At 34.7% G+C, this 6,660-nt stretch overlaps 1 protein-coding gene across 1 annotated transcript in view; it reads right to left on the minus strand.

The window, feature by feature from the left end:
* The window catches only part of CDH10 (cadherin 10), a 160,862-nt gene extending 154,476 nt beyond the window's left edge, over positions 1 to 6,386 (minus strand). The window contains exon 1 of the mRNA XM_017344663.3: positions 5,884 to 6,386. The gene's annotated coding sequence lies outside the window, so the exon portion shown is untranslated. The remainder of the gene's footprint in view (positions 1 to 5,883) is intronic.
* Positions 6,387 to 6,660: the final 274 nt, after the last annotated feature.

Consider the following 6,660-nt stretch of genomic DNA (forward strand, 5'->3'; position numbering starts at 1 on the left):
TTTGTTTTCTTTACATCATCACTCAAGAAAATAAATATCAGACTTCTGATTTAGAAAGAACATAATTCATATTCTTTATTTACAGCAGATTCAAATCTATTGAGTAAGATCTTAATGTTTACTTAATTAAAGCAAATAGTTAAATAAAAATAAATGATTAACATACTTTAGAGGTTGATGATTTACATGGTAAATGCAAAAACCTTTAAAATCCTCAGAGACTTCAAATATTTTTAAATCCACCCAAGTATGAGACTATTAATTTAAAGTTTATCATTAGAAGTCAAATCATATGAAAACAGTAGGGATCCTGATTTAAATTAGAACTTCAGTTCAAGAATTAAGGAAACAACCATTGTTTCTAAAAATCCCAGAAGTTACAATGGCTTCCAAGAACTTTAACTTGATTTTGATAGAGACAAAACTACATGAAAAAGAGAATCATTTGCATTTTAAAAGCTCATATTGGATTATGCACAATATTTAGGATTATGTACTCAATATTTTCCAGTTACCTACACAAATATGTTGTTTCTCATTTACTCAGATAACTGTACCAATGTTCAACTTCAATACTTACACCTTGGGGCCGCTGTTGTGGTGAAGTGGGTAAAGCTGCCACCTGCAATGCCAGCATCCCATATAGGTGCAGGTTCAAGAACTGATGTTCCACTTCCAATTAAGCTTCCTGCTAATGCACATGAAAAACCTGAGGAAGATGGCCTAAGTACTTGGGCCCCTGCACCCACATAGGAGATCTGGAAGAAGCTCGTGCCTCCTGGCTAAATCAGTTGGGGCAATTTGGGGAATGAACCAACAGATGGAAGATCGATTCTCTCTCTCTCTCTCTCTCTCTCTCTCTCTCTGTAACTTCCAAATAAATAAATAAATCTTTAAAAAATACACTTGTACATACTATTCTAACAATGCAGAAAATTATCATAATTCTTCAAATAAAACATCTACTATATTCAGTAGATTACTATATATTCAGTAGATTATTTTAATTTTTCACACGCCCCACTTAACTTGATTATTGTCACAGTTTGTTTCCCACATTTTCAATTGGAAACAAAAAGAAGCAGTGGTAATTTTTTAATCCACAATATCTAGAATAGACATTTGCTCACTATATATCAGTTTTCACTTTTAGATTACAAACTGGGAATATTTGCTGCTTGCCAAGGAGAAGAATCAACATGTCTAATGAAACACTTCTTTCTGGAAGCATGCAATTTATGTTCAATTTATTTTCAAAATAAGGGCTGTCAAACTATTTCAATTTCCTTTCATACAGTAAATCAACAGATTCCCAATCAATAACTGATGTGCTGAGGATAATAACTTATGTCTGTGCATCCCACATTCTGATAATTTGCAGAAGTCATTTCATTAAAAAAGTGCTGAATTCCCATACTTTGCTTGTTGGTGCAGTAAACTCTAATGATGTCACTTTCAATACTTTTTGAAACCTTAGTATTATAGAATGAATTACTTTCATTTTAGAGGACAAGTTCCAGCCAAGTGACTGGTCATATACTTTATCCTAAATACAAAGGATAATTTAACAAACTCAATGTGGCAGTTGATAGAGCACAGGCCACAAAAACCACAAGATTCATAGAACAATAATTTCATATATGACAATATTTTAAAAACACATGGAAAATTTATTCAGGGGTGTTTGTAATTGTCATCAATGAAAGAGGAGTGAAAAGAAGGAGGAAAAGGATGAGGAGGCAGGAGAGAGAGAGAGAGAGAGAGAAAGAGAGAAGTTCCACTAAAATTAGGATGATCAGCAGAGCTCTGAAGAGTTTAGACATGTCATCTAACACTGAATTTCCTGTTTGAAACAATGTTGTATGATATATAATGGCCTATTGCTTGATCTTGTCCTGAAACTTGATATGTCATTTAACTTTAATTTATATCACTGCAGCATGTAGAATATGTAGAATCAAGATTGCTTTCTTTAAAGAAATGAAAATTGAGATCACATGATATAGTAATGTGCTTTATAATGTTACTGACAAACTCTTTAAGGATAGGAGTCTTTTTGCTGTAAGGGACTGCTACATAAAGGCATTTCCACCCCCACAGGCAGGCATTTTCAAGAAATGCTACATTTTATTTCCTGAAATGTTGTCAAATGTGATCTTATTTTACAAAATCTTATTTAATTTGCAGCCTTCCCTTTCTTTAACTCCACTTCCAATATGGTTAACGTTAACTAATGTCTCTTAGTCATATCACCTAGACTGTAAAAAAGAAACATGTGACAATAAAAAGACTTGGTGAAAATATGGCACATTCATTCTTAGAAAAATTGAGTTCCTCTTTTCCTGAGAAACTGCACAGATAATACAAATGAAGAAAAAGTTGTAATGAAAAAAATTAAACCTGCCAGATTCTTTACCTGTTCAATGTTAATTTTTAATTACAGATAACGCATTCTCAGAGATTCATAACTCTAATGTGAAGATCTGCCTTTCTTTAACTGTGTGTCTCTTGAGGTTATCTGGATAGAGTGATGACAAATAAGGTATACCAAAAGCAAAGTCACCTAATATGCTATAGGTCCTGTTATAGTTAGGGAAGACAAGAAAACTGGAAGGGCTCACACTAAAATGTCAAGTGAGATAAGATAGTCACACAGCAAGAGGACAGAGGTGACCCTGATCTTAAATTGTTATCTGAGAAAACAGGCATTGCTTGCTGATTGTGTGAAATTTTCTCTTAATCATATGGTGAAAAAAATCTAATGTTGAACTTGCTAAACTTATTGGAGTAGAAACAAGAAATGCAATATTAATCTGTTAATATGATCCAAAAGCTTTAACTAGAAAACACGGCAGATTTATTATTATTGTACTTTTTTCTATCTTTATATTTTAGATTATTGCAATGACAACATAACATTTTCTTAATAAACTCATTCGTTTCAATAAATGTTGAGAAAAGGAACACAGATTCTTCTATGTTAACTTTCATTTCTCAAAGATGCATTCATAATATCATTCCTTGGTCTCTGCTTTTTTCCCCAAAAACTATCCATGGTAGATATCATATACTGTACTTGGGACAACAATCGATTTTCTCATTGCTTAGTATAAGGCTAACAAGAATACAGGGATATTTTGCTGCCTGAGGTTTTTAAGTTCAGTTTAATTCAGACATGACTATTAAATATTCTAAAATTAGTAAATTGACTTTATTGAAGCTCTATTCCAGATAATATTTTGGGTTAATAACATATACCTCTAAAATTTGAGAGTGAATATCTGCATAAAATTACCTATGATTGGCATAAATAATTTTATGTGCCTCTATATTTTGTATCAGTATTTTGCAAAGCATGTCTAAGGTGACAATGATATTAGAATGTAATTTGCATAGTAGAAATTATAATACTTTATAACTAATGCTTTGGAAGGCCATGGGCTAGACTGAAGGTAGTTGGGTTTGCATCCTTGATTTGTATTAAACAATTAATATGCAACACATTACTGATGCTAACACCTGACGAAAATATGGTTCACTTTGCTGCTGAATCAGCATCATCAAAACCAGTGCTGCTCCCATGCTGCAGCCTAGTGGAATGATTTGGTATAAAAATGATATGTTCTAGGAGGACATGGTGCTGTCACTTGCTGCAAAGTAGGTTAACAAACATTAGAAATAAGCCATAGGCTCAGAAATTCCCCAGAAAACATACACTTCACTTCAGTTATTTACACAGAAAATTAAGTGAAGATCCATCACTTTATCCTATATTTTGAACAGGATTGAAATGTTTTGGAATTAACCTTTGTAGTTTTAAAGATTCTGTTCTATAACAAGAAAAAAAAAATCCTACCTCTTTCAGATTCCACTAACTTCCTTAGTAATGTGCCAGAAATGTATGTCTCTTGACACATGAAATCAATTTTTGATTCTTTTTATTTTTTAAAGAAAATTCCAGTATAAGTAAAAATCTAACAGTGAAATATTAAATTGAGTAACTGTATAGTTCTGTTTTTAATCAATAAACAACTGGTTTTTATAAACATCAAGGAACATCACCTGGAGCATTAACCAGGCACCAGGCAATTGAAACATTTCCTTCATATATAAGCATAGATACATGGGTGCTCATCCAGTTACACTCTCTTCCCATCTCCATGGATTTATCTTCCCCCAAACAGCTAAGTGTATGGAATTCTGCTCTTTGATTGGAGTCAAGGAAGGCATATGCATTCACCAGGGAAGTCAATTTGTTACCAACAACTATTTGAAACCAAAGAAGTATCTGATTTAATGCAAACAGACATTGACTCATACTTTAAAAGCACAGTGGTAAAATAAAAAAGGTGAAAGCAAATCAAAGAAGCATTTCTTTATATTTTTATCAACATAATGGGTTTAGATTTGATGTGCCCCTAAGCCAAACTCAGGCTGTTTATACTTGCGCACTATGCATCCCCTTCACCACCCCCTCCCTAAGTAGACTATGATTTTCTTATGCAACACACATTTAATGCACATGTGCCTCATTTATTACATATCATGTATGCAACTTATTTACCTACTTCCCTGGGACACAACCTCTTCCTTTTTTCTGTCTCACTTTAACTAAAAACGAACATACAGCTCTGTCAATGACATAATATTTTCATGAAAGTTCTACTAATTAAAAATCCTCACCATACCAGACCTAAAAAATGAGCACACTGTTGCCAAGTGTTATTCCCACAGAGAAGCTCTTTTAGCTACATTTTAAAGAAAGAGAGGGGGATGATGTGCAGGTAGAAAGTCTACTAACATATGCATGGAAGTACAACAGTCCTCAGCATCACAGGGACTGATTTCTTTTTAATATAAATTTTCCAAGAAAAAACCATGCCACTCCAAAGAACTGGAAGTAATGGATGTGCAGTTTTGGATAATAAAAGCTTTTATTTACTGGAATGAAGAACCACTATTAAAGGAAATAGATTTATTTTTGAAAGCAAAATATGATAGATTAGTTTTAAAATGATGTTTGTTTTTGATTATACCTGTAGACTCCCCTTTTTAATAAGAAGATAATTGATTTTTTACCATAGGGAATAAAACACTTTGAGAGTCCTGCTTTTATCCATACTTACAGTGCTATCAATAGTTACTTGTTGGGGACATGCATTTAGACTTCCAATATGCTGCATTAATTTAACACCACATAAAATATGGATTTTATTGCAGCAGAGACAATAAATGCAGCAACTGCTGACTGCATGCATTTAATCTCTCCCTCTTTATCTTCCCCCCTCAGACTTCTGACTCAGATATAAAATGTGAATATAGGAATTATGCCTATTTTATTTCTGATGAATGTCAATCTGTTGTATTTATGTAGATGCTTAGTGACTATTGACAGTTTCAAGGAATCTGTCTTCTGTCTGTCATTTCTCTTTATACTGAGTGTACAATGAACTATGACTATGAAGATGTGCAGAGTGAATCCATTCATATGGAATGCAAAGTAGTGTTCGATGATGTTAGAGTTCACAGCAACAATGCTATCTCCTAAACTGATTGTTAAATAAGGATGAAAAGTATGAACACGACAAAATACATTCCATAAAATATTTTAGCATTTGTTCAGAGTGAATTAATTCACAAACTCTAATGCCACACTGTTGAGAAATATACATACGATTTATCCAGCTTTACAATACATATATAGATATTCAAAGCAGTTGTCTTTAAAAATCTAACATACAGATTTCTGTGTTTATTTATGTATTAAAGATAATTATTTAAAAATAATCGCTGAATACTACTTAAAAGCAAATATTCTCCGACCAGGAGAAGAAAACCAAAGACCTTAAAGGAGTTAAAAGAAAAGAGGTGAAGTCTTCCTACCTTTTTTTTTTTTTATCAGCTTCTTGATAACGGAAGTTGGTTGCAGCCAAAATAACCCCGGAGAAATTGTCACTATGTCCCCCTTCTTGTTTGTTTTCGGCTGTTATTTTCTGTCACCGATTCTACTTCAATCTAACTCAAGCTTTCTCTCAGCATCACTTTTAACTCTGGACGCCAGGGAACCGAAGAAAACGGGGGGCGAGCTCTCTCTCTGATTGGCTTTCATTCAGTGCTTCTGATTAAGGGAGGGAAAAAAAAAAAAAAAAAAAAAAAAAAGCGAAAGGGGGAAAAAGCCCTTCCTCACCCGGAGAGAAAGGTTCTGCTGATAGAGCTGCGGCGCTCGCCATGGGAAGGTTAGAGACTGGGGGAGCGCTGGCGTCTGCAGGCACACAGCGATTTGCAAGTGAATGCGAGGGGCGGGCGCATCCGCGAGCAGAGCTGTGCATGAAAGGAGTCCCCTCCCCCGCAGGGCAGAAAGGCTCTCTGTTTCAAGGCGAAGGTAATCAGCCCCAGCGCATTCGCCTGCGTCCGGAACACAGGCTCAGGGACTGCGCTGCGCCGCGCAGTTCTGTAGCATAGATACTCCTGGCATACATATGCCTGCACCATCCTTAGCCTCGACAAGCAGCATCCGAGCCTTCGGATACCCTGCCCGACTGATTTTTGTTGCTGCTTGAAATGTTTGTTTGTTTTTGCTTTTCAGGGAACTTTCTTTTCTTGATTCTCCAAACACCTTTTTGTTTCTTGGTTTGTCTTTTGGGTGTCATGGGAGAACCT

Source organism: Oryctolagus cuniculus, chromosome 14 (assembly GCF_964237555.1).
Source record: "Oryctolagus cuniculus chromosome 14, mOryCun1.1, whole genome shotgun sequence".
NCBI classification, from domain to species: Eukaryota; Metazoa; Chordata; class Mammalia; order Lagomorpha; family Leporidae; genus Oryctolagus; species Oryctolagus cuniculus.